At 48.8% G+C, this 25,204-nt stretch overlaps 1 protein-coding gene across 4 annotated transcripts in view; it reads left to right on the top strand.

The window, feature by feature from the left end:
• The first annotated feature begins 808 nt into the window (after window positions 1-808).
• Window positions 809-25,204, top strand: part of LARP4B (La ribonucleoprotein 4B) — a 92,435-nt gene continuing 68,039 nt past the window's right edge. Inside the window, exon 1 of one of the 4 annotated variants that reach the window (XM_047739971.1) lies at window positions 809-1,069. The gene's annotated coding sequence lies outside the window, so the exon portion shown is untranslated. Of the gene's footprint in view, window positions 1,070-1,514; window positions 1,629-19,957; window positions 20,074-25,204 lie in introns of those variants that run through there. The other 3 variants (XM_047739972.1, XM_047739973.1, XM_047739974.1) reach the window with 3 other exon arrangements.

Here is a 25,204-nt window from a genome sequence, read left to right as displayed (position 1 = left end):
GAGATTGTGACCTGAGCCGAAGGCAGAGGCTTAACCCACTGAGCCGCCCAGGCACCGGCCCCCCTTTTAGAATATTTTTATTTATCTAAAATGATTTTAAATATCATTATTTAGCCTGTAAGCTTTCTAGCCGCTTGGATGTGACAACGTTATCAAAGGGGGCGTGGGGGTCTGGAGTGTGTCGTTGCCCCGGCCTGAAGGGGAGCGGAGGCCTGGTTCTGCGGGGGGAGGGCGGGGGCGCGGTCCCGGGGTCGTGGGGGTTGGATCGCGGTGTCGGGAGTGGAAGGCAGGGGTGTGGCGTGTGTGGGTCGCTGCCCCGGGGGAAGGGGGCGGGGGGTGCGGTCCCGGGCGGGGGTCGGGGGGGGGGTGTCTGTCGCTGCCCCAGGGAGAGTGGGGGCTGCGGTCCCGGGGTGAAGGAAGCGGAGGGTGCGGTCCCTAAGGCCGGGGGAGCGGGTGCGGCGACCGCCGGCAGACGGCTATCGCGGAGCCCGGTCCACGCCGCTCAGGGTCGCGGGTTCGGGTCGCAGCGGGGGCGGCGAGGGCGGCGGGGCGGGGCCGGGAAGCGTGCGCGGGACGGGGCGGGGTTGCGTGCGCGCCCGCGCCAATCACAAGCGCCGCCGGGAGGGGCGCGCGCACGGAAAGGCCGGAAAGCGGAGGGGCGGCCGGGCGCCGCGCGCAGCCAATCGGGACGCCACGCCGCCCTGACGTGAGGCTCTCCCGGGCGCAGAGCGCCAGTCGGCAGGCCGGGCCGCGGAGTGCGCGGGCGCGCGGGCGCGCGGGCGCGCCAGGCGGGACTTCCGCCGAGCCCCGGAAGCGGGAGCTGTGTGTTCTCATGCGAACGGGAAGGAGCGTTGGGGCGCCGGAGTCGCGAGGTTGAGACATTTTCGGGCCCGAAACGGGAAGGAGCCGCCGCCGCCCGCCGCCAGCCCGCGCCGCGCCGCCCCCGCCGCTCGTCCGGGCCGGCCGCGCCCTCCCCGCCCCTCCCTCTCGGCCCGTCCGCGTGTGGCGCGGTCGCCGGGCACCGGGGCTGCGGCGGTCGGCGGCCGGGCGGCGGCGGCGCTGCTGACAGGTGAGCGCGGCGGGCCGCGGGCGGGCCCCTCGGTGCCCTCCGCTCCTCGCTCGGTGCTGGGCCGCCGCCTCGGACCCGCGCCGCGCCCGTCTGTCACGGGCCGCCATCTTCCCGGAGGACGCGGCGGGCGGAGTGCGGGCCGGACGGGGCCGGGCGGCGGGCAGGGCCGCGGTGGAGGGGGCCGCGGGGCGGCCGGCGAGGCAGGGCCCGAGTGCGGGGCGGGCCAGGGGGGGCCCGGGCGTCGCCGGGGCGGCGCGGCGGGCGGGCGGGGGCCGGGCCGGGGTCTGGGGCCGGGCCGCGCCGCCGTCCGGCCCGCACTGCAGAGGCCTCGCCCTGCCCTCCGCCCCGGGCCCCGGCCCGCCGGCCGGCCGGGCGGGGAGGGGACGGGGTCACTGGGACCAGGAAGTGGGGATCCTGTTGCTCCGGGCGTGTCCGAGCGCTCGCGTCCTCCTCTCGGGCGGCTGGAGCCGAGGCGGGCTCCGGAGGGGCTGGAGGAACCCGGGGTCCGGGGACCCGGGGTGCTGGCGGCGGCGCCGGGACGCGCGGTGGCGGGGCCAGGTCAGCGGCGTCCCAGCAGCGGCGCGCCGGGCGCGGCCAGTCAGTGGGAACTTCCCTTCGGCGCGGTGTCGCGCTCGTCCGGCTGCTCGTGGTGGCTGCGAGCGGCGGCCTGCGCTTCTGGACGCGCCGCGGCGGGAGCCTTCCGGAGGGTTTCGCGGCGTCCGGCGTCGCCCGGCCGCGGGCTGTGTGTCCTGCAAGGGGACGTTCCGAGCCGGGGGCGGCCGGGCGGGCAGAAGGGCTTTCCTGCGGGGGTCGGTCGGAGCGGGTGCGGCGTCCGGAGAGGCCGGCGCCAGCCTGAGGACGAGCGTCGTTAGCGTGCGGGGGTCCCTTCGCGAGTGCGGGTTCTCCTCCGCCGCGCTCAGCCGCGCTCGCGAGCCGCGTGAGGGACGCACGACGCGCCTGAGTCGGGGCTCCGGGGTCGTTTGCGGGAGGGGGAGGGAAGGACGAGGTCCTCTTGTCCCGGGCTCTGCCCTCGCGGAGCGCGGGGCGCGGTCTCCGTACTTGCCAGCGGCCGCTCCGTCCGGGCCGCAGCCCCGCCGCTGACAGGACTTGACCCGCTGCGGCCGCCTGGCCTTCCCCGCGGGCAGCGCAGGAGCCGCCGTCGCGGGACTCGGGCTGCGAGCGACTGTCCGCTGCGGTGCGCTGCGGTGGCCGGAGGCCTCAGGCCGGCCGTGGCGGGGACCGCTGACCTCCCTCCGACGCTCGTCCGCGGCCAGAAGCGCGGTTCGCTCGTTCCGGAGCAGTGGCTGAGCTCACTGACCGACCGCAGGTCGTCTTCCTGCTCGGCGGTGACCGGTCCTCTCGGTGCCTCGCTTTCCTCGCCTCATCGTCCGGTGTCGGGCTCGCGGGGCTGCCGCGCCCCCGTCGGTGGTGCCGTCTCCGCCGAGTCTGTACGACGACTTCTCCCCGACACCGGCGAGCGCCGCGGGCCGCCTCGCTGTTCGCTTCCGTCCGCGCTGTCGGGGCCGGCGGGTCGACGGCGCTGCCGGGCTCGCTCTCTGCTCGGTCGCCTGCCTTTGCGCAGGGAGCAGCATCTGAGGGTCAGGGGTGTGTTGGGAAAGGAGCTGCCTGTGTGGGAGTGGGAGCCGGGAGGAAGTGGGGGGCGAGTTGGCCGTCGGTTGCCGGGCTTCGGCGGAGCGCGGCTGACCTTGCGGCGGCGCACTGAGGGTCGCGCCGGGTTTTATGCAGGGCTCCGGGGGTTGTGCTTTCTTTCACTGAGGCATGTTTTTGAAGATTTTACGTATTTGGCAGAGAGACAGCAAGAGCAGACACAAGCAGAGGGGTGGCGGAGGGAAGGCGGGCTTCTGGCTCAGCGGGCTCTGCCCCAGCACCCCGGGTCATGACCCGCCCGGGGCAGACGGAGCAGCGGAGCCCCCCGAGGCGTCCCACGGATTGTGCTTTAGAAGACAGTTGGGAGTTGGAGAACTTATGGAACTTAATATGATTTCCACTAATAAGCACAAATTTTGACAAATACATATTTAAACTCCGCGAAACATTCTAGTCGCTTGTCTTTCCGAAGCTTCACATACCATAAAACGTGGTTCTGGGCCGCAAAGGGCAAGTTGAGAGCCCCAGGTTGTTAACAGCCGGACGGTAAGCAGCGCCTTCAAGGAGCCCCAAGACTGTGAGTGGATCTGCGACAGGTTTACAAGTTTTTGTAGTGGGAGACCTGAGGCCTGTGACCAAGTGGGAAGTGGTGCGACGGACTCCTTCCATGTTACTTCCACGTTTCGCTGCCGTTCATACTTTCCATAGTGATAAGTAGGATTATTGCTTAGGCCTTCTAATTTTAGTAACATGCTTTTTTTTTTTTTAAAGATTTTATTTATTTACTCAACAGAGATCACAAGTAGGCAGAGCAGCAGGCAGAGAGAGGAGGTAGCAGGCTCCCTGCTGAGCACAGCGGGATGCGGGGCTCGATCCCAGGACCCTGAGATCATGACCTGAGCCGAAGGCAGAGGCTTAACCCACTGAGCCACCCAGGTGCCCCTAACGTGTGCTATCTTTATGATGGTCCCTCGAGATTATTAAAAGCTGTATGGATAAATGATACTTTAAATGCCATTCGTAGTGTCTCCATGTTAAAGGCACGAGTATTAAATACGCTTTCATAACCCCTGGTTGTACTCTTGCAGAGTTCTCTCATACTTAAGGATTTTTTCAAATAGGTAAAGGCAAGAAAATCTCAGTGTATTCTTGTAATTCCTCCTACAAGGCCATTGACTCAACAGTTTTCTAATCGACAGAAGAAAACAAACACTGAGGTTTGTTTTTATGGAAAATACATGGTTAGAAACAGAAACTGTTGCTGGGCATTATTGCTTATGCTGTTTTGTAAGATTTTATTCCCATGAAGAGTTCTCTTTTCTGTGAGAGCTCATTTAGAGTCTGCAGTAAATGAGGCCCTGCCTTTTGAGCGCACACTCACCAGATCAGATTTGAGTTTAGTTCAGTTCAGACTGAGCCGCTCGTTGTTGCACTCGTTGGTGTCCTCCTGGAGCGACGCCGCTGCTCTTGCAGTTCTCTGGGTGAGAAATTGGATTTCTTTATAGGAATATTGAATTGTAAAGTGGAAAGTTTAGGTTCTCTTATTAGAAGGAAGAGAACTCCAATGTGGAAATGTTCCAACACTTTATTTTTCCTGCACGTGTCTTTAACCTCAGGAACCGCTAAGAGAAGTATTAAGTCAGCTCATACTTCCTTCCGTTCCTATCTTCCCTCACTCCAAAGCCCCTTCTGTCCCTTTGATACTTTTTTTTCCTTTGATACTTTTTTTTTTTTTTAAAGATGTTATTTATTTGACAGAGATCACAAGTAGGCAGAGAGGCAGGCAGAGAGAGAGGGGGAAGCAGGCTTCCTGCTGAGCAGAGAGCCTGATGCGGGGCTCGATCCCAGGACCCTGGGATCATGACCTGAGCCGAAGGCAGAGGCTTAACCCACTGAGCCACCCAGGCGCCCCTCCTTTGATACTTTCATAAACTATCTTCACCGTTTTTCTGTGAATCCCTCAGAGCTTAGTTAATAAGGGCTGCTACTGAGTGATGTCAACACTTTTGTGTCCTCTCTCACGGTTCGGTTTTTTCTTCAGTGTCCTCCCTGCTTCCCTGATAGTGAGACCTAGGTCACAGAGTGCTTTGTAGAACACTAAGGACATTTCGTATTTAAGTCAAATTTGAAAGCGTGCTACTTAATTTTTAGAGGGAGTTTAATAATCATTGAGATGAGACTTAGTCTTCACTGAAAGTGTTCTTAACGAAATTTGGTATGCATATGTATGCGCTTGAAAACTTAAAATTAGGATAGTATTTATTTGTGTGATAAAAATAAAGTGCCTTTTTTATTTGCAACATACCATTTTACTCACACTGCGGCCAGAGGTTGCTTTACAGGCATATCCTGATTGCTAAGCCCTTGTAAAAACTCCTCCGTGACTGTCCCCTGTCTAAATGAGAAACGCCCAGGGGCCCTGCTCCAGGGGCCTTGGCATTTCTGCCGCCTCCTTGCTGGCTGGGCTGCCTTGCCTTGGCCTAAACTGACCACTGCCTCTCCCTCCGAAGCATGGAGTTGCAAGTGGTGTTGCCTTTGCTCCCCATTTCTCTGGTTGAGATGGAATCTTTTTTTTTTTTTTTTTAAACTTCTTTGCTCTTTAATCCATCTTTTTAAAGGTATTTCAGGAGTCCTTCAGGAATCCTTGCCGTAATTTCTAAGGTTGTGCTTAGTGCTTTGCTGTTTCTGTAGCAGCTCAGGCACAGCCCCTAACGAATTAACTTAAGCTCCTGTGGGTGAGATCTTTTTTGTTTGTAACCTCTTTGGCCAGCTCAGGTCCAGGTGCCCTATACAGATCTTCTCGACTTGTGATAGGTTATGTCCCGGTGTACCTACTGAAGGTTGAAAATACGAAGTTGAAAGTGGGTTTCATATACCTGACCTAGAGTATCACAGCTTAGCCTTGTTTGCTGTAAACAGACTCAGAGCACTTACATTAGCCTGCAGTTAGGACAGAATCATCTAGCACAAAGCCTATTTGTTTATGAAGTGTTGAGTATCTATCTCCTGTAATTCACTGAATACTGTACCAAAAGTGACAGAATGGTCGCATGGGTGCAGGACGGTAGTCTGTATCTCAGTTGTTACTCCTGTGACCTAGGGGCTGACTGGGAGGGAGCTTCCTAACCTGGGGCAAGATCAAAATTCAGAATTTGAGGTACGGTTTCCACTGAATGTGTATTGCTTTTGCACCATCGTGAAGTTGAAAAAATTGTAAGCCCAGCCATCGTAGGTTGGAGACCCATCTGTAGATGTTTAGTAAACTTTGTTCAACCAGGTGGAAAAAGGCGTGTCTAAAGACGCCTCTCATTTTGGTTGTAGGGAAATGATTTGCAGATTGTACAGTTGCACGCCTTTGTAAACAAACATAAAAATCTTCACTTGAAATGAGTGCAATGGAGAGTGCATGGTTATACAAAATAGACAAAATATTAGTGATTTGATAGTGGTATCTAGTGCGTGCTGTGAATTGGATGGAGTCATTTAATCATGTGACCTAGATTGTACTCTTTCTCAGTCTTTAAAAACTTGCCCCCCCTTTTTTTATTATTATTTTTTTATTTTTATGTATTTATTTGACAGAGATCACAAGGAGGCAGGCAGAAAGAGAGGAGGAAGCAGGCTCTCCGTGGAGCAGAGAGCCTGATGTGGGGCTCGATCCCAGGACCCTGAGATAAAACTTGCCCCCTTTTAATAAAAAATGTTTCTTGGCTTTAAAGTTAAAACAGATTGTATTAATCTAAAACAAATCAATTACAATACAGAAAAATTATATTTATTTATTTACTTATTACAAGATTTTTAAAATTTATTTGACAAGAGAGAGACACAGCAAGAGAGGGAACACAAAGAGGGGAAGCGGGAGAGGGAGAAGCAGTCTTCCCGCTGAACAGGGAGCCTAGTGCGGGCCTCGATTCCAGGACCCTGGGATCATGACCTGAGCCAAAGGCAGATACTTAATGACTGAGCCACCCAGGCACCCTGGGAATGTATTTTTAAACTTCAGTGGATTTTCCCACTTTTCATTTCCTGTAGAGAGTCTTCGTTTCAGGGTTTGGTAGGAACGAAAGGCACTGGAGGAAAGACAAGGGTTTGTGCCTTCCTTGAGCAGGTGTTTTTGATCGGTAAGACACTAGCAATACGAAGACAGATGATGCTGGAACTTTTCTCTAAGGCTCATGGCCTACGAGGGATTTGAAAAGTGGGGTGTTTTATTGAAAGTAAAGCAGACAGGCATTTGGAGTCTTGAAGCTTCCATCCACAAAACTTACTGCTGGCACTCAGCACCACACTCCCTCGAGTGGTCTCGCTCTTACTGTAGCACATCCTGTGGCGGACACTCTCATCTCCCTTCCCTGCCTTATTTTTCTCTGCAGCTCTTACTACATTATAACGGACCCTGACATTTCCATAGTTCATGTATGGTCTGTCTTCTGGGGCTTGAATTAACTCTGTAAGCTTGAGGGTTTCTATTTTGTTCGTTGACAGGAACCCAGGCCTCTCCGTGGTACAGAGTATTCACCAAATGATTCATGAATAAATCTGGGGGCTAGAGTGGTGAACAAAAGGGATGGATTGCCCTGCTTTCTGGAGCTCATGGGCCACGGAGGCAGGTGGATGACCAAATAACCACATATGAGAGCCATACATTGTGCTGGCCTGTGGGCCTCACGGGGCCAGGAGGCTCTCGAAGGAAGAGTGTGGTGGGTCAGAGTCAGCTTGCTAGGCAAACAGGATGAGTGTCAACGATTTCGTGCACAGGGATTTGGACGAATAATCTGAATGAGGCTCGGTAAAGAAGGGCGAGTCAAGACAGCAGCTGGATCATATAGGATGTGAGACGTCTTTGTGTAGGTGAGAAGTTTTCTCTGTATCCCACGAATAGTGGAAAGCGCTTGGAGGGTTTTCAGCAGGAGAATTACATGACCAGAATTGCCATTTTAAGTGATTAGCCGGCTTTATGGAGAGTGACATGGAGAGGAAGGAAAGGGCACACATATGGACGGGCGTTCCACACTGGTCCCTGAGGTGGAGGGCCCTGGTGTTTTTGCTTACGTGCATCACGGGGGCAAAGGCCAAGCCCTGGCCTAAATGAAGAATAGCTTACTTAGAAAGTCATTCAGTTTTATTATACAGAATGTTTATAGTGATGGTTTAAAAATATGCCTTAAATTTACTAGTATTTAACAGTTGTAAAGTATGTGACATCAGCTTTTAAGGTGGTCTAATTGACAGATTCCTTTTTTAGAAACATCGCTGAAAAATGAGAACATCCTGTTTTCAGATTTCAAAAAGCTTTGTTTTACTGTCAAAGCTCAAAATATAAGAACAAAAACAGTGATCAATTTGATACACATTTACAAGTCACCTTAATTTACAAGTTGATTATAGCTCTCTGAACATGTTAAACATGCCCTTTTAAGTACTTTTTTTTAAGATACCGTGTCCTTTAAAACCTGTTCTTTAAAGACTGCTTTCTGAATATTTCTCTTTGTTGATTACTTTATGTCTATTTCATTCTTAAATCTTCCATCTGTAATTTCTGCCCTACCATGTATATATGTATATGCACACAGAGGTGCAGTACCGTAATCCTTTGCTGACTGGCTCTTCCCAGCTCTGCAGAGTCATAGGATAGCAGGTACTTTTTTTTTTTTAAAGATTTTATTTATTTATTTGACAGACAGAGAACACAAGTAGGCAGAGAGGCAGGCAGAGAGAGAGAGAGAGAAGCAGGCTCCCTGCTGAGCAGAGAGCCCGATGCGGGGCTCGATCCCAGGACCCTGGGATCATGACCTGAGCCCAAGGCAGAAGCTTTAACCCACTGAGTCCCCCAGGCGCCCTAGAATAGCAGGTACTTTTGAAAGTAGACTTGAAGTCCCTGTGGAAAGTTACCTTTTAGCAGTCTAGGCCTTTAGAATGCAAAACCATTTTCTCCTTAGGAGGTAAAATCATTCAAACAATTGGTGGTACGCTGGTTGTCATTTAGTGCAGAAGTTTAGTGTGAAAACCTTTTTGGATGAAACTTTCCTTGGGATTATTGGAAGTTCCGTGTTCCTTTCTTTTTTCTTTTTCTTTTTTTTTTTATAATCTTTTTTTTTTTTTTAAAGATGTTATTTATTTATTTGACAGAGAGAGATCACAAGTAGACAGAGAGGCAGGCAGAGAGAGAGGGGGAAGCAGGCTTCCTGCCGAGCAGAGAGCCCGATGTGGGACTCGATCCCAGGACCCCGAGATCACGACCTGAGCCGAAGGCAGCAGCTTAACCCACTGAGCCACCCAGGCGCCCCTGTGTTCCTTTCTGATTAATATCCATAACTCCAGTGCTGCTTGTTTTTAGACTCTAATGCTGTTTCCGGTTTCCCTTCAACAGGTCACTTGTGTACAGACCATTGTACAAATGAGTAACTGGTGAATCAGCAGTATTTTCTTCTGCACCTCTTAAACACGGGGGGGAGCAGCAGTGCAGACCGAAGGTCCGAATGACCGCGGCTCCGCACACTTCTTTCTGTGTGTTGTTGCGTTTCCATTTCTTCTGCTGAAATCATTACCTTTCAGGCCTCTGTGCCGGAGAGTTAACCCCTAAGGGTGAATGGACTGGGGGAAGAAGAAGATACGTTTGCAGGCCGTTTGGGGGTTCAGTCAGTTGAGCTCCTGTCCTCGGCTCGGGTCATCATCCTAGGATTGAGTCCTGCATCAGGCTCCCTGCTAAGCGGGGAGCCTGCTTCTCCCTCTCCCCTACCTGCTGCTCCCCCTGCCCTCTTTCCGTTGTGTCAAGTAAATGAATAAACATTTTTTTTAAAAAGAACAGGACATGCATGTGCCATACACATCTGCAGTAGTCTCTGACCTGGTGAGGCTTCCCTTGGGTGCGGCCTCTTCCTGCACAGGAGTTCCTTGAGGTCCTCCTGACCCTGCGTTTTAGAAGGTTCAGTCAGGCCCACGGACAGTCTTGGCGCTTTTCCTTTGAAGTTCAGAATATGGAAAGTGTGCTTGTCACTGTGCAGGTTTTTGCTCTGTTAACTCACTGTTTTTCTTGAAAATGCAAGATTACAGCTCAGGGTAATGAGCTGTAGGTCCGAAGTTTTCCGAGGGTCATTATGTGGCCACGAATGATAGTACCGGGCGGTTTTATGAGCAGGGAAATAAAAGCTAGATCATTAACTTCCGGTTTATGTTGTAGCGCGTTGCTGTGGTACGTTTGTCGGAAGCTTGTGAGCAACGTACTGACCGAGTGTTTAGTAATGACATATAGTACATTTGATCAGCCTTAATCCAGTTGCGTGGAGAATTTTGTTTTCTTCAGCACCATCGGTCACTGTGGAGTTACCAGACAAAGAGAGAAGGCTTTTGTTCTTCCGCCTGTTCTACAGTGCTCTGTGTGAGTGCGGTGACACTTGGGACAGTCACTGTCCGAGGCTGAGTGTTGCTCTGCTTTATTTTATTAACTGAGATTTGATAACTTATTTCTGAAATAACTGTCAGAAAAATAGTGTAACTCTGCAGTTCCTGTTCGAGGATTTTGGAGCTTTAAGGACTCAAACTGAAGGCCCAGAAGTGTAAAGTTAGTGCAGAGGACGGCCAGTTAGCAGGCGGCAGAGCGCCGCGCCTGTGCTGTCCTCCCTGAGCTCAGCCCTGCGCTGTACTCTAATTCCAGACCTCACGTAAGATGCTTCTTAATAGTGGGATTTCAAAAGAAAAAGTGAAACTGGTAAAAGCCTTCACGTTATGTATGCTACAGAATTTCAAGTTGGCATTTTATTATTTTTTTTATTCTTTTTTTTTTTTTAAAGATTTTATTTATTTATTTGTCAGAGAGAGAGAGAGAGAGGGAGAGAGAGCAAGCACAGGCAGACAGAATGGCAGGCAGAGGCAGAGGGAGAAGCAGGTTCCCTGACGAGCAAGGAGCCCGATGTGGGACTCGATCCCAGGACGCTGGGATCATGACCTGAGCCGAAGGCAGCTGCTTAACCAACTGAGCCACCCAGGCATCCCTTATTATTTTTTTTAAAGCAGAATCTTAAAGCTGCTATTAAACTGTGTTTTTCAAAACATTTATTTTAAGAAAAGTAAGGATATTGTTTATCATTTTAGATAATTTAACTTACTGGCTTTAATCAGCTTTGGAAGGCGCTAATAGGTCTTCCAGTTTGTGTCCTATATTAAGACTGCGGTTTACATACTGTCTTTGAGAATTAGTTTGAGAAATTCCTAAGAATTTGGTGGTTTCCTTCCTAAGCCGCACCTTGGTATCTCCGCTGCTGGTGCGGGGTTCCGTGTTCAGGCTCTGGTAGTGTCCTCTGTGTTCGTGCTCCTCCCCTTTTGGTAAAGAGGATCTCGAACCTGAGAGAGGGTTACTTCGGTGAGCCGGTGAGCGCTGTACCCCCTGTCCCGGCCAGGTTTACCTGGTTTACCGTCCTCAGCTGCTGTTCTCGCCCGCTCCCTGCCGTGTGCAGTGACTTCAGATTTTAGCAGCCTGGAGTTTGCCTACAAAAGGTGAGAAATGAATGCAGATCGCCACAGTCTTCACCCTCAGCAACGTGTTTGGCTTGGAATTCAGAGGACCCAAAACGCTTGCTGGTTTTTGTTGTCGTTTTTCAGAACACCTGTTTTGCTGTCTGGAAAACAGGCCTCGAGACAGTTTGCTTTACATGACATGATGAAGACCAGAAAATGGGGTCTATCTCATTTCTTTCTTCTAAGTCCATTGCAAATAGGACCCAGCTCTCGGATATGCGTTAGGTACAGTAACCTGATACATTTGTGGCCTGTGCCGCACAGCCCAGCCGAGCTTCAGAAATGCTGGTTTTATTTTAATTAATTAATTAATTAGTTTTTTAAAGATTTTACTTATTTATTTGACAGAGATCTCAAGCAGGCAGAGAAGCAGGCAGAGAGAGGAAGAAAAGCAGACTCCCCGCTGAGCAGAGAGCCTGATGCGGGGCTCTGTCCCAGAATCCTGGGATCATGACCTGAGCCGAAGGCAGGTAGATGCTTTAACCCACTGAACCACCCAGGCGCCCCAGAAATGCTGGTTTTAACCAGAACGTTTTAATAGTACTTTTTTTTTTTTTAAAGATTTTATTTATTTATTTGACAGAGAGGAATCACAAGTAGGCAGAGAGGCAGGCAGAGAGAGAGGAGGAAGCAGACTCCCTGCTGAGCAGAAAGCCCGATGTGGGGCTCGAACCCAGGACCTGGGATCATGACCTGAGCCGAAGGCAGCGGCTTAACCCACTGAGCCACCCAGGCGCCCCTTAATAGTACTTTTTTTTTTTTTACTTTTTTTTTTTTTTTAAAGATTTTATTTATTTATTTGACAGACAGAGATCACATGTAGGCAGAGAGGCAGGCAGAGAGAGAGAGAGGAGGAAGCAGGCTCTCCACTGAGCAGAGAGCCCGACGCGGGGCTCGATCCCAGGACCCTGAGATCATGACCCGAGCCGAAGGCAGAGGCTTTAACCCACTGAGCTACCCAGGTGCCCCTTAATAGTACTTTTTATAGTGAGTGTCACTGGGGCCAGGGGCTCCCCAAATCCCAGGACTGAGAGAAGTTCATTTACCTTGCTGAACAGCCTCTCAGAATTATTGGAGCCGATGCGGACTCTGATAGTTTGCTTGGAACTTCTATGGTGGTGTTAAGTTCATCTGTTGAACTCCAATCCTAAGTGAGTCATGATCAGTTATTTCTAAAATGGAGATGGTATTAGGCCTAGGATACATATCCTTTGGTATATCAGAATGAAAGATTATCTAAAGTGGTATGTATTCTTGAACTCATTAACTGTGGAACTTAAATTCTTTTTTAAGAGTGGTATCAGTTTGGGGCGCCTGGGTGGCTCAGTGGGTTAAAGCCGCTGCCTTCGGCTCAGGTCATGATCCCAGGGTCCTGGGATCGAGCCCCGCATCGGGCTCTCTGCTCGTCAGGGAGCCTGCTTCCTCCTCTCTCTCTGCCTGCCTCTCTGCCTACTTGTGATCTCTGTCTGTCAAATAAATAAATAAAATCTTTAAAAAAAAAAAAAGAGTGGTATCAGTTTTATAAGGAACGCTTCATGCTAGGTGGTATTCGTTGCATTTCAGTATTCCCTTTTAGCATGGTCATGTTGGGAGGTGTGAAGGCATGCTCAGGTTGTCACACCTGGTAGTGGAGCCCTGATCTCAGGCTCCGGCTGCTGCTTTGTGAGTCAGGGTGTGCTTCGTGGCTCCCCCGGTCTGGCCTCTGCCTAGTAATTAGTTATGACTGCATTGGTGTTTGATCGTGCTCTGTGTCGTACCTGCCCTAAACCCGCTCACAGCAGGTCCGATGAGCATGCCCAGTGTCACTGCCCGGTTAGTGGGAGTCAGGGTGCTGGGTGTGCCTCGAGTCCCTGCTCTTGACCTCCTCCTCAGATGGCCAGCTTGCTGTCTGGAAGGTGGGCTAGGGGGTCCTTGAACTTCCTAGTCTGTGTTTAACATTTCAGGTATAGGTCTGTTTTCCCTGGGGAAGGACTCAGCTTTCAGAAGATTTTCAAAAAGATATTTGACCTCCACCTTCAGTAAAGTCATAGTTTTAGTGTGTTTGCCACCCAGAAGTTCAAGGATTCAATGTTATTTTTTAGTTAAATGTGATTTTTTATTATCAACCTCACTCTGTAGTTTAACTCTTCTGCATGCTCAGATTCCAAGTACACACATATGCACACACACATACAGCATCTAGAGAGTAATTGAAATGAAATGAAAATGAAAACCCACAGTAATTTTGCCCCAACCTAAAAACACTGCCTTTTCCTACATTAACACATTTTTGTAGTATGTAGCAACGGAGGCTTTTACTGGCCATCATCATTCTAAATACCAAGAATTTCTTCTCATGTGTTTATTGCATGAAAAACGCAGTGACTAAGCAAACATGTATCTGCTGAGGTTTAGTTCTGTTAGGTTCTGTGTCAGAAATACAGTGACTGAGAAGGTAGACTTCCTTGCCTTCCCAGCACTGAAGAGACAGTGTGCGTTTGGCATACACTGTCCCTAGGTGTGAAGGGCTTGCAGCCCAGGCAGTGGAGAAGATGCGGAGTCCAGGTGCAGGCCTTTGGGGATGACCGTCTCCTGTATCAGAAAAGTCATCTACAAAGAATTGGTGTGGGGTTGGAGATGCATAAGAAGTTGGGGTGGTAATTTGGTTCAGAGATGATGGTTATCTGAGCAGTTTTTATCAGTAATAGAGATCGGGAGACAGATACAGGCTTATTTGAGAGGAAGTTCAAAGCGTTTTGTAGGTGTCGGGATTGGGCAGCTGGGTAGATGATCTGTTCTCTTTCCTTGAGATGGAGGGATTATCCGTTTTTGTTTGTCTTAAATGAGAAGGGTGGTGGGAATGGATTTATTTTTTTACAGATACTTCTTATTCATTTGACAGACAGAGATCACAGGTTGGCAGAGAGGCAGGCAAAGAGAAGCGGGGGGAGGAGGGGAAGCAGTCTCCCTGCTGAGCAGAGAGCCCGATGCCGGGCTCGACCCCATAACCCTGAGATCATGACCCGAGCCGAAGGCAGAGGCCCAACCCACTGAGCCACCCAGGCACCCCGGGAATGGATTTTTTTTAAACAACTGATTTTGAGCTGTCTGTAGGTCAAAAAATGGTCTGCACAGGGGCGCCTGGGTGGCTCAGTGGGTTAAAGCCTCTGCCTTGGGCTCAGGTCATGATCCCAGGGTCCTGGGATAGAGCCCCACATCGGGCTCTCTGCTCAGTGGGGAGCCTGCTTCCTCCTCTCTCTCTGCCTGCCCCTCTGCCTACTTGTGCTCTCTGTCAAATAAATAAATAAATAAAATCTTAAAAAAAAAAGGTCTGCAGATGTTTGCTTTAGTTACACTGATGTTCGATCTGTGGTGTTCACTGAAGCCATGAACGCAGAGCCCAGGGAAGCACAGCTCATGCCGGTGAGCCCAGGTGTGGCGCCTAGTGGCCTGTGGGCCAGGCCGGCTGCGCCGGTGCCGCCTGCGCCCCGCTGTCCTCTTTCTCTGCCTGCCAGTTACGCTGTCGGCTCCAAAAAGCCAGTGCAGTGCGTTCCCAAACTTGTTCAGTGCAGTTAGACTCCTTAGTGCAGTTATATGATTTAACTAATGGAAATTGATAAAAATAGTAGAAAAACATTCATAGGAAAATTAATTTGAAAACTTGGGAGTGTCTCAGTAAAAACAAACCACTAAGAAAACTATTCACTTGGGTCTATGGATAAGACAGGTGTAAAAACTTGGAGAATAAGTATTCCAGCAGGACTGTACCGTTCATACTTTGAAACTAAGCTGTACGTTAAAGACACAAAGTGCAAGTCTTAGGTGATGCATTACGGTTTATGTGAGAAGAAAAGACGGCCTCGACCGGCCGGCTCGCTCTAGGACGAGATCCGTGTGAAGGAGCCTGTCCAAGTCGAAGTGGGTACGGACCTGTGCAGGGGCTTTAGGGTGAGCTGCTTTCATTTCCAGTTGCTTCCGGCCTTGCAGGGCAAGGAAGCGCTTCACTGCGCTCTGCGGAGGGGCAGCATCTGCGGCGGTGAAGGGAGCCCGAGGCCGGCCGGCCGCTGGGATGACCTGTGTCCTGCGGCGAGGAAGGGCGTGCGGAGACCTCGGGGAGCATCTCCACTGCAAGCAGGGAGTCGGCCATCCCGGGGAGCGGCGTCTCCTGAGAGGCTGCACCTGCCGGGGAGGCCCCCAGCCTCTCCCTCCCGTCCTGCCCAGTCTCTGCTCCCGTCTCTGCTCCGCCGGCCTCTTCCCGCTCAGCTCCCCGGTGCTTCATGTTTGGAGGGAGCCCCGGCAAGCATGTTTGAGCGGCGAAGGGAGGGAGAAGGGGAGCTCCGGGCAGAGAGGAGAAGTGGGGTCCAGACTGCGGATAGAGGACCAGTGCACCTTCAGTGAATACGTTGTTTTTTCTCCAAACCATTGTTTTGGTAGGATTGATCTCTGAGAGAGCAAGAGTGTGAGTGAAAGTTTGGCGGGGGAGAGCCTGAGCCTGATGGAGGGGCGGAGGGAGGGGAGAAGCAGACTCCTGACATGGGACTCGATCCCAGGACCCTGCCATGATGACCTGAGCCAAAGGCAATTCATCGACTGAGCCACCCAGTACCCCCTCCAGGCCTTCCTTGATGTGGGAACTACTGAGGGAAAATTTGGTCATTTTCATGAAGTTTTTTCAGGTTGTCTTACGTATAGGCTGTAGCTGGGTCCCTGGCGTTGACTTACGAGGTCTGATTTCCACGAGCTGTGCAGGAGTGTAGTTGGTACAGGGTATTTCCCTCTCACCACAGTGCTAAGAAATACACATCCGTTAGAAACATTAAATTCAAGAAAGGTATCCAGCCCAAAAAAAAAAAAAAAAATTCAAGAAAGGAGGGACGCACTTTAATGTAGGTTTTGAAATTAGGCATATTTTATCACCACTTAGAAAGCTATTAAATGGCTTTTAATTTTTTTAAAGACTTATCGGAGCGAGCCCCAGCAGGACAGCATGAGCAGGAGTGGGAAGAGGGAGAGAGAAGTTTCAGACAGACTTCCCGTTGAGATCAGAGTCTGACACTGCTCCATCCCAGGACCCAGAGATCCTGACCTGCACTGAGGGCAGACGCGTGACCCAGTGAGGCCCCAGGCGCAGTAGTCGTCTTTATCACGTCCATCTGTTGGATGAACAGCTCTTGACTTAGAGGCCTGCACGCTCTTGGGAATGTTTTCATGACTGGCTGAGTTCCATTGTCCTTCATTTGGAGAAACACGGTGCATTCAGGATGTTCTTCCTTTGTTTTGATTAATTGGCTGTTGATTAACACAGCTCAAAAGTACCTTTTCTGAAAGTAAAGCTTTTTTTCTTTTTTTTTTAATTTAACATCTTTGCAAACTGCATGCCTGTTATAGGGTGAAGAAGTGGAAATTGTCAGTGTCAGGTGTACAGGTTTTTGTTGTGTTGGCTTTTCTTAAATTTAACTTTTTTTAAAGTAAATTACGCTATATATAGTTCTGGACTCAGACCAGTTTTCCACCTCTGGTTCTATCTTTGGCGCCCTCCTGGGTCAGCGGCGCTCTCAACCTGTAGTTCGGTGACAGTAGATGCAAAGGGTAATAAAATGTGATCGGCATTCCTCAGGGGAATGAAAGATGGACAAGAAGACCGAGGTGCATGGAGACTTTTCCTTTGAAAAGGGTTGAAGCAAGGTCCTATCCGGAGCCTTGGTTTTTTTTTCGAAGAGGACTTCGGGGTCTCTTGAAAGACTTTTTTTGTGGTGTTGATTCTGACCTTTCCTTGGTGCAGCTGTACACTGATACTACATTAAGCCGTCAGCATTTCTTGTGTTCAAATGTAAATGAGAGAAAGTGAAGATTTTTAGGGAGAGTGTGGATTATCTCAAGAAAATGATGCCATATTCAAAATGAAGTTAACAAAACTGCGTCATCAAACAAGGGAGAGCCACACATAATGGAGTTCCCTGGGGTAAAAATAAATTCTGAAAGAGATTGAATGAGGCAGTTCTGCTCTTTGTGCATAAGGTGATAATACAGATGGAATGACAGCAGTAGGCCATTTTTCCTCCCCTGGACACTAGACACACTTGGCTTGCAATCTGGAGGTTGTGTGCGGCAGAGGAAAGAGATGGCAGAGGTGGAGGTGCCCGTGGCCCGAAAGTGCCTGGGTGGCTGTGATCCTGGGACTGAGGGGGCCTGAGTAAGGCCCGAGCGGTTCAGCGGGCTGTCTGTCTGGCCTGCCACTGTGGCAGCTCTGGCTGGCCCGGGCTTATGGTTTACAATATGGGAAGTGGTTCTTTTTTTTTTTTTTTTTTTTTTTTAAGATTTTTTATTTATTTATTTGACAGAGAGATCACAAGCAGGCAGAGAATATGGGAAGTGGTTCTTAATGGGGAAATGATGATAGACAAATGGAGGTCAGAGTACATTCTAAACAGGCTGGATTCGGTGCAGTTACCTTTTCAACTACGGGATTGAACTTTGTGGAAAACAGTTCTTCCTGTATTTTACTCCTTTCGTTTTAGGCGGCACGGAGTAGACAGGCTGCATCGTGTCCATGGAGGCCACCGGTTTGGTCTGGCCTTGCACTTGCTGGTCATGGTCAGGCAGGTGTGCGGACCAGCTGAGCTCGTGCCCTATGTAGCTAGGCCTAATGTGGTCGATGCTCCTTCCATCTGCTTCTCTTGGGTGAAAAGATGTGTATCTGTTTCCGGAGATGGTCTTCTCCTGGAAGAGAAGTGACTCATGGTCAGAGGAAAAGATAGAGTTTGAGGGCAGAAAGGCGCTGTATCTAGGGATATGATCGCCTACCACAGCTTTGTGCCCTCTTTTACAAAATAACCATCATAGTCACACGCAGAGTAAGACGACTTTTTAGTCTTCATATTTGTTTCACTTGTTTCAAATAATATTTTATTTAGGCTTCCTTAAGACCCAAGTATTGGACTGGTAGTTTGAAGTTTGTCAAAAATGCTTGTAACCAGAGGGTTAATGAGATGACCTAAGCTCTCCCTTTGTATTGTGCTGTATTTTCATAAGAATTCCATCTAAGACAATCTTTTGAAATAATTGACCTCTCCAGAGTGTGATAACGTCATGCATCAATTTTTTTTTTAATTTTTTAAAGATTTATTTATTTATTTATTTATTTGACAGATCACAAGCAGGCAGAGAGGCAGGCAGAGAGAGAGGAGGAAGCAGGTTCTCCGCTGAGCAGAGAGCCCGATGCGGGGCTCGATCCCAGGACCCTGAGATCATGACCCGAGCCGAAGGCAGCGGCTTAACCCGCTGAGCCACCCAGGCGCCCCAATTTTTTTTTTCTTTTGAGGTAGTGTGTGGAGAGGCAGAGAGGAAGAGAAAGAATTTTTTCTTAAAGATTTTATTTATTCATTTGGCAGGCAGAGATCACAAGTTGGCAGAGAGGCAGGCGGAGAGCCACCCAGGCAGCTCGGGAGAGAAAGAATCTTAAGGAGATTCCATGCCCAGCAGGGAGCCCCATGCAGGGCTTCATCTTGAAGCCCTGAGATCATGATCTGGCGGAAACCGAGTGTCGACACTTCACGACTGACCCACCCAGGCGTCCTGCCACCAACCAGCTTATTCATAAAGCTAGAAGGGACCTTTCTGAGTGTGTGTGTGTAGTTTCTAAAGAAATTCTAAAAAGCTGTTAGTGGGAAAATTTTTAAATGTAACTTTGGGGGTTTACTTCTCATGTGGGTACTTTTCCAATCCTATTTGCTGGAGAAATAAGTGTGTCTTGTGTCTGATTCTACGCCCTCTCTAGGAGCAGAATCAGATCAAACTGTAAAAAATAAGTTACCTTCAGGGGCGCCTGGGGGGCTCAGTGGGTTAAGCCTCTGCCTTCGGCTCAGGTCATGATCCCAGGATCCTGGGATCGAGCCCTGCATCGGGCTCTCTGCTCAGCGGGGAGCCTGCTTCCTCCTCTCTCTCTGCCTGCCTCTCTGCCTACTTGTGATTTCTGCCTGTCAAATAAGTAAATACTCTTTAAAAAAAAAAAAATAAAAAATAAAATCTTAAAAAAAAAAAAAGTTACCTTTTCCCACTGCCGGCTCTTTCCGTAGAAGCACAGGTGTACATGTGTAAAAGGAAATTTAAAAAATTAATCTGGAAGCTTACTGGCAGCATCTGTTCAGGACTGTTTCCCTATAGGGAGACAGTTTAAATGTGTAATTGAACAACCACTTTACTAAGGTTGGGTTCCTTTCTTTCATTTGTTTGTGTCTTTGCGTGCCAGCCACAGTTACAGGGAAGAAGCTCTGTGGGGAGAACGGGCTGTCGTGGAGATAGTGCGTCTGAGAAATCGCTCTCCTGGAGACCGCTGTCTGTTGCTCTGTGGATGTTCCCACTCTTCCAGCCTACAGAGTCCGCTGAATATCTGATCTTTGTAAGGTGCTGTGGAAGGTACACCGACTAACCCGTCCTAAGACGGGAACACGCGATGCAGATGGCCGCTGAGCCGCGGGATAAACCGGCTAGTGTGGCCTGCAGCATTAGGCGAGAGCACGAGGGGCCCTGACTCCTGTGGCAGTATTTCATTTTCTTACGCCTCCATTTAGAGTTGTGCAAATGGAGTTCCTAGAAGAAAGGTGCTCTTCTTAACACACGTCCTTCCAGATCTGCAGATGCTCTGATTGCACTGGAATGATTTGATTTAGCTTCTTTGACCATTTCTGTTTTTCCCAAGGAGTTTTAGTTCTAGAGGTCTGGAGGTGGACGCTGCCTCAGCTGACCTGACCTCTCCCTCATTTTGTGGTTGCGGCGCGGAAGCAGAGCACGGGGACAGCACTGCAGCTGAGCCACCTGTATATGGGTGTTACTGACAGAAGGACTCTCTCGGGGGTGAACTGTAGCCACCGTTGCTGGGATACATACTCCTCCTGCACCCTGTGTGTAAGGACATGAAACACCTGGGTTCCTTAAAGAGAGTCGGGATAGTAGAGGAGAAGCACTGATCTGGTCAGTGCCCTGAAGAGCCGGGAAGGCTTTGTGTGAGTGGAGGAGGGAGAGAGGAATGGGAAGGAAGCCCTCAGGGAGGAGCGGCCCAGGCCAGAATAGAGTGTGTGAAGTGTTGACTGCCCACTGAGTGGAGAGACTGGAGGGCGACCTGGGGAAGTAGAGACTCTTGGCTTCAGAAGAATGTTTTTAGATCAAGAAAAGAGGTCTTATATCTGGTCCCCATATAGTAGAATCTCATCTCATATGAAATGTTTGCATTTCAAGGTCAACTGATTAAAAAATTTTCTGTATACTTGAAAACTTCCCAGGAAGGTGCAACAAATTGTCTCTCAACGCAGTGAGTTTTTCTTTTGACATTGAATCAGGTCGTTGTCATATAAAGACATGAAATATTTGGCTTATATTTAGGCACCATGTTGGTTTTTTAAAGAGTGCTTGTTTTTAAATGTTTTCTTCAATCATCTGTGCACCGGTGCGCTATGGTCTGTCCCCAGAGGAGGGAGGAAGGCATGGAGACCAGCTGCAGAAGCTGTGGGTGCTGGAGGTCGTGTCACGGTGGGGATGCCCACTGGCGTGGGTGGGTGGGGTGAGCGGCCTGCCCTGCTGAACTCCTGTGTGGGCACAGAGAGTGGCAGAGCAGAAACTAGATGTGTGTCTGTGGATGAGCTCACTGTGTGACCTCTACCGAGTCATCCCTGAACTCATTTTCCCAGTCCGCTAAGTGGGCAGGAGACCTTACTAAGAGAATTGAAGTCGATTCAGTGACCTGTAAAGCACTTTGAGGAATTATTGCATAACAGAGATCCAAATGCTAATTCTTTCCTTTTTGGATTTCTAATATGCAGACAAATCATCTATGTTTACACACCACCGTCTTGTAAGCAGGGGGAAAAATCATGTTTAAGAGAATGAGATCTTTATTTTGATTGTTTTAGAAATTATCACGTTCTTCAGCTGTGGTTCTCATTGTTTGAGGCATGCCAAGCACATGGACGAAAGTAAGGATCTCGACCTCTAATAGTTATTTTAGTTATTTCCACTTTCTGGCTGTTATGTTGTGATGAGTACTCATGTGCAATTTTTGGTGATGATAGGTGCTTTCTGTCCTCTTGGGTGTGTATCTGGGTGTGGGATTGCTTGGTCATACGACGAGCTTGTGTTCAGCGTCTGCAGCCGTTTCCCAGAGGGGCCGTGCGGCCTCCTGTTCCCACCGGCAGTGCGCCGCGATTCCAGTTCTTCCCGTCCTTGCTGACACTTGTTGTTTGTCTTTTGATTATATCCGTTCCAGTGAGTTTGAAGTGGCATTTTGTGTTTTGGTTTGCATTTCGCTAATGACTAACGAAGTTGAGCATCTTTTCATGTGCTTATTGGCCATTTGTATGTCTTTGGGAAAATGTCAGTTCAGACTCTGCCTGTCTTTTACTTACTTGTCTCTTAGAGTTGAGTTCCAGGAACACGCTCTTCCCTCTCTTGCTCTGTATATATACACACACCTTTACGAAGTATGTAATTTGCAAATACTCTTTTCCATTCTCTGGGTTATCTTTTCATTTTGCTGGTGCTGTGCTTTGAAGCCCAAAAGTTTTTAATTTTGATGAAGACCAGTGGATTTTTTTCTTCTGGTACCTGTGCTTTTGGTGTCCTGTCTAAGAAGACATGGCCTGATCCAGGCCATGAAGATTTACTCCTACGTTTTCTTCTGAGTGTTGCAGTTCTAGCTCTTACATTTAGGTGGTTTTTTTTTTTTTTTTAAGTTTATTTTACTTTTTAGTAATCTCTGTACCCAACGTGGCGCTTGAACTCACAACCCTGCCATCAAGAGTTACGTGCTCTACCCACTGAACCTCCCAGGTGCCCATATTTAGGTGTTGGATCCATTTTTAATTAATTTTTATGCACAGAGTTGGACAGAGTCCGCCTTCGTTCTGCTGCACATGGATACCAGTTGTCCCAGCACCGTTTGTTGAGAAGAGCTTTCTTCCCCCATTGAAAGGTCTTGGCACCCATTTGAGAATTAACGGGGTCTATTTCTGGACTCTCGGTTCTGTCTGTTGATCTGTGTGTCTCTCCTTATGCCAATACCACACTGTCTTAATTGCTATAGTTTTGTAGTAAGTTTTGAAATTAGGAAGTGTGAGTCTTTCAGCTTTGTCCTTTGCAAGATTATTTGGCTATTCTGGGTCCCTTGAATTTCCATAGGAATTTTAGGATCAGCTCATTAATTTCTGCAGAAAAGGCAGGGGGGATTTTGATAGGGATTGGGTTGACTCTTTAGATGTGGGGACTGTTGCCATCAGAATACCACATCTTCCTGTCTGTGAACATACGGTGTCTCCTCTCCGTGAACACCAGGCATCTGTACATCAGGACTAGTTTTGTCTTCTGTTGGTGGTTCTCAAACTTTGTGGTCTTGGGACTTCTTTGCACTTTGAAACATTATTGCAGATCTTTAAGAATTTAGTCTGTAGGGCTTATCTTTGTATTAAAAATTAAGACTCAAATATAAAAAGATTTTTCTTTGAGAGTAATAACAAAGCCATTACATGTAATATAAATAACAGTGGTTATGATAAAAGGTAACAGTCTTTTCAAAAACAAAAAATAATTTGATGAGAAAGACATTGTTCTATATTTTTATAAATCTCTTCAATGTCTAAAAGACTTTCAGGTCGCTTCTTCTCTGTTTCTGCATTTGATATGTTAGCGATATGTTATTTTGGTTGAAGGATGAGAAGGAAATCTGACCTTACACAAATACATAGTTTGAAAAGTGAGGAATCTTTTAATAGTCTTTTCATATAACCTTGGCCATTCTCTGTAACTGCACCAGAACCCCATGGCAGTTTACGAGGAGAGCATGTGTGGCATCTTGGCATTGTTGTGCCAATTCGTATGACCTGCAGGCCCTGGGAAGGTCTCTGGGTCCCCTGACAGGCCCAGGCCACCCTTTGTGACCCTCTGTCTTAGAGAGCAGGACTGAGTTATGCATTTTCACAAGAAAAATGCTGTGACACCCATTTGGCAGTTTTATTAGTCTGTATTGACAGCCCACTGGGAAGGGAGTTGGATGCTTTCCTGCTGGATCAGGGCTTCCTCCTTTCTATAGGAAAAGTGCATGGGACTCTGGGTTGTGTGCTTGCTTGGCAAACATGCCGCCAGCAAGCCCCATGAGTTTTCTGAAGTGTGTGTGGTTATGAAACAAGGTATTCAAAAAATTGAGACTACAGAAATGAAACAAAATAAAAAACTACCCCTTTTTTTAAACACCTAGTTCATATTTGTTTTGCATTTTCCTTTTTTTTTTTTTTTTAAGATTTTGCTTATTCTTAGATTGGGGGGGAGATTAGATTAGATTGATGAGTGGGGGGAGTGGCAGAGGGAGAAGCCGAGTGCCTGCTGTGCGGGGAGCCTGATGTGGGACTCTGTCCCAGGACCCTGGGATCATGACCTGAGCCCAAGGCAGACGCTTAACCACCTGAGCCCCATCCTAGTGTATATACTTGTAAATATTCACGGTTAGTTATGTGAATTTTAGAACATAGCTGTAATTATCCTGTCCGCAGTCTGATACCCTGCTTTTTTAACTTAATGCAACCTCTGAATATTTTAAATAGTTCCTGCTTTTCTATAATTATTTTTTTGTTTCTTGCTAAAGCTGCTGTGAACATGGTTTGTGAAATAGTTTAGTTATTTTTATAGTATTTCATTAGCACAGATTTTTTTTTAAAGATTTTATTTATTTATTTCACAGAGATCACAAGTAGGCAGAGAGGCAGGCAGAGAGAGGGGGGGAAGCAGGGTCCCTGCTGAGCAGAGAGCCTGATGTGGGGCTCGATCCCAGGACCCTGGGATCATGACCCGAGCCAAAGTCAGAAGCTTAACTCACTGAGCCACCCAGGCGCCCCAGCACAGATTTCAAATAACAGCAAGCATGTGAAGTTTTAGGTGGATGTTGATACTGTATTCTAGTCAAATTTTTCTTTTTACTTTTTATTGTGGGATTTTTTAAAAAGATATTTATTTATTTGACAGAGAGAGAGAGAGAGATCACAAGTAGGCAGAGAGGCAGAGAGAGAGGAGGAAGCAGGCTCCCCTCTGAGCAGAGAGTCCGATGCGGGGCTCGATCCCAGGACCCTGAGATCATGACCTGAGCCGAAGGCAGAGGCTTTAACCCACTGAGCCACCCAGGCGCCCCTATTGTGGGAATTTTTTTTTTTTTTTAAAGATTTTATTTATTTGTCAGAGCGAGAGGGAGAGAGAGTGAGTGTAGGCAGACAGAATGACAGGCAGAGGCAGAGGGAGAAGCAGGCTCCCTGCAGAGCAAGGAGCCCGATGCGGGACTCGATCCCAGGACGCTGGGATCATGACCTGAGCCAAAGGCAGCTGCTCAACCAACTGAGCCACCCAGGCGTCCCTATTGTGGGAATTTTTAACCGCAGAAGTAGAGAGGGTGGGTAGCAGAGCAGCCCTCTGTGTGCCTGTCTGTCTTCAACTGCCAGCCACTTGCTGCAGTCTTGTATTTTTGTTTCTTTTTTTTTTTTTAATTTTATTTTTTATAAACATATAATATATTTTTATCCCCAGGGGTACAGGTCTGTGAATCGCCAGGTTTACACAGTTCACAGCACTCACCATAGCACATACCCTCCCCAATGTCCATAACCCCTCCCCCCTCTCCCAACCCCCCTCCCCCCATCAACCCTCAGTTTGTTTTGTGAGATTGAGTCACTTACGGTTTGTCTCCCTCCCGATCCCATCTTGTTTCATTTACTCTTCTGTATTTTTGTTTCTTAAATTTACCAAAAAAATTATTAGCGTATTTTAAAGCAAATTCTGCGTATGTAATGTCATCTGTAGTCTTTCAGTTTATATGTCTCCCAGATAAGACCTTTAAACAGACACAGCACCTGTATTGTGCCCAGTGGAATCAATAATCATTCGATAATACACTTTGTTACCTAGGCAGCAGTCAGTTTTTCCTGTCAAAAGTGTCATTCTAAAGTTAATTTATTTCAATCCAGATACAGTTCTCACATTACATAAGGTTATTTTGGTTAAAGC

This window comes from Lutra lutra, chromosome 8 (assembly GCF_902655055.1).
Source record: "Lutra lutra chromosome 8, mLutLut1.2, whole genome shotgun sequence".
Lineage (NCBI taxonomy): Eukaryota > Metazoa > Chordata > Mammalia > Carnivora > Mustelidae > Lutra > Lutra lutra.
Note: the sequence above shows the minus strand (reverse complement) of the source record. Positions and strands in the feature narration are given on the sequence as shown.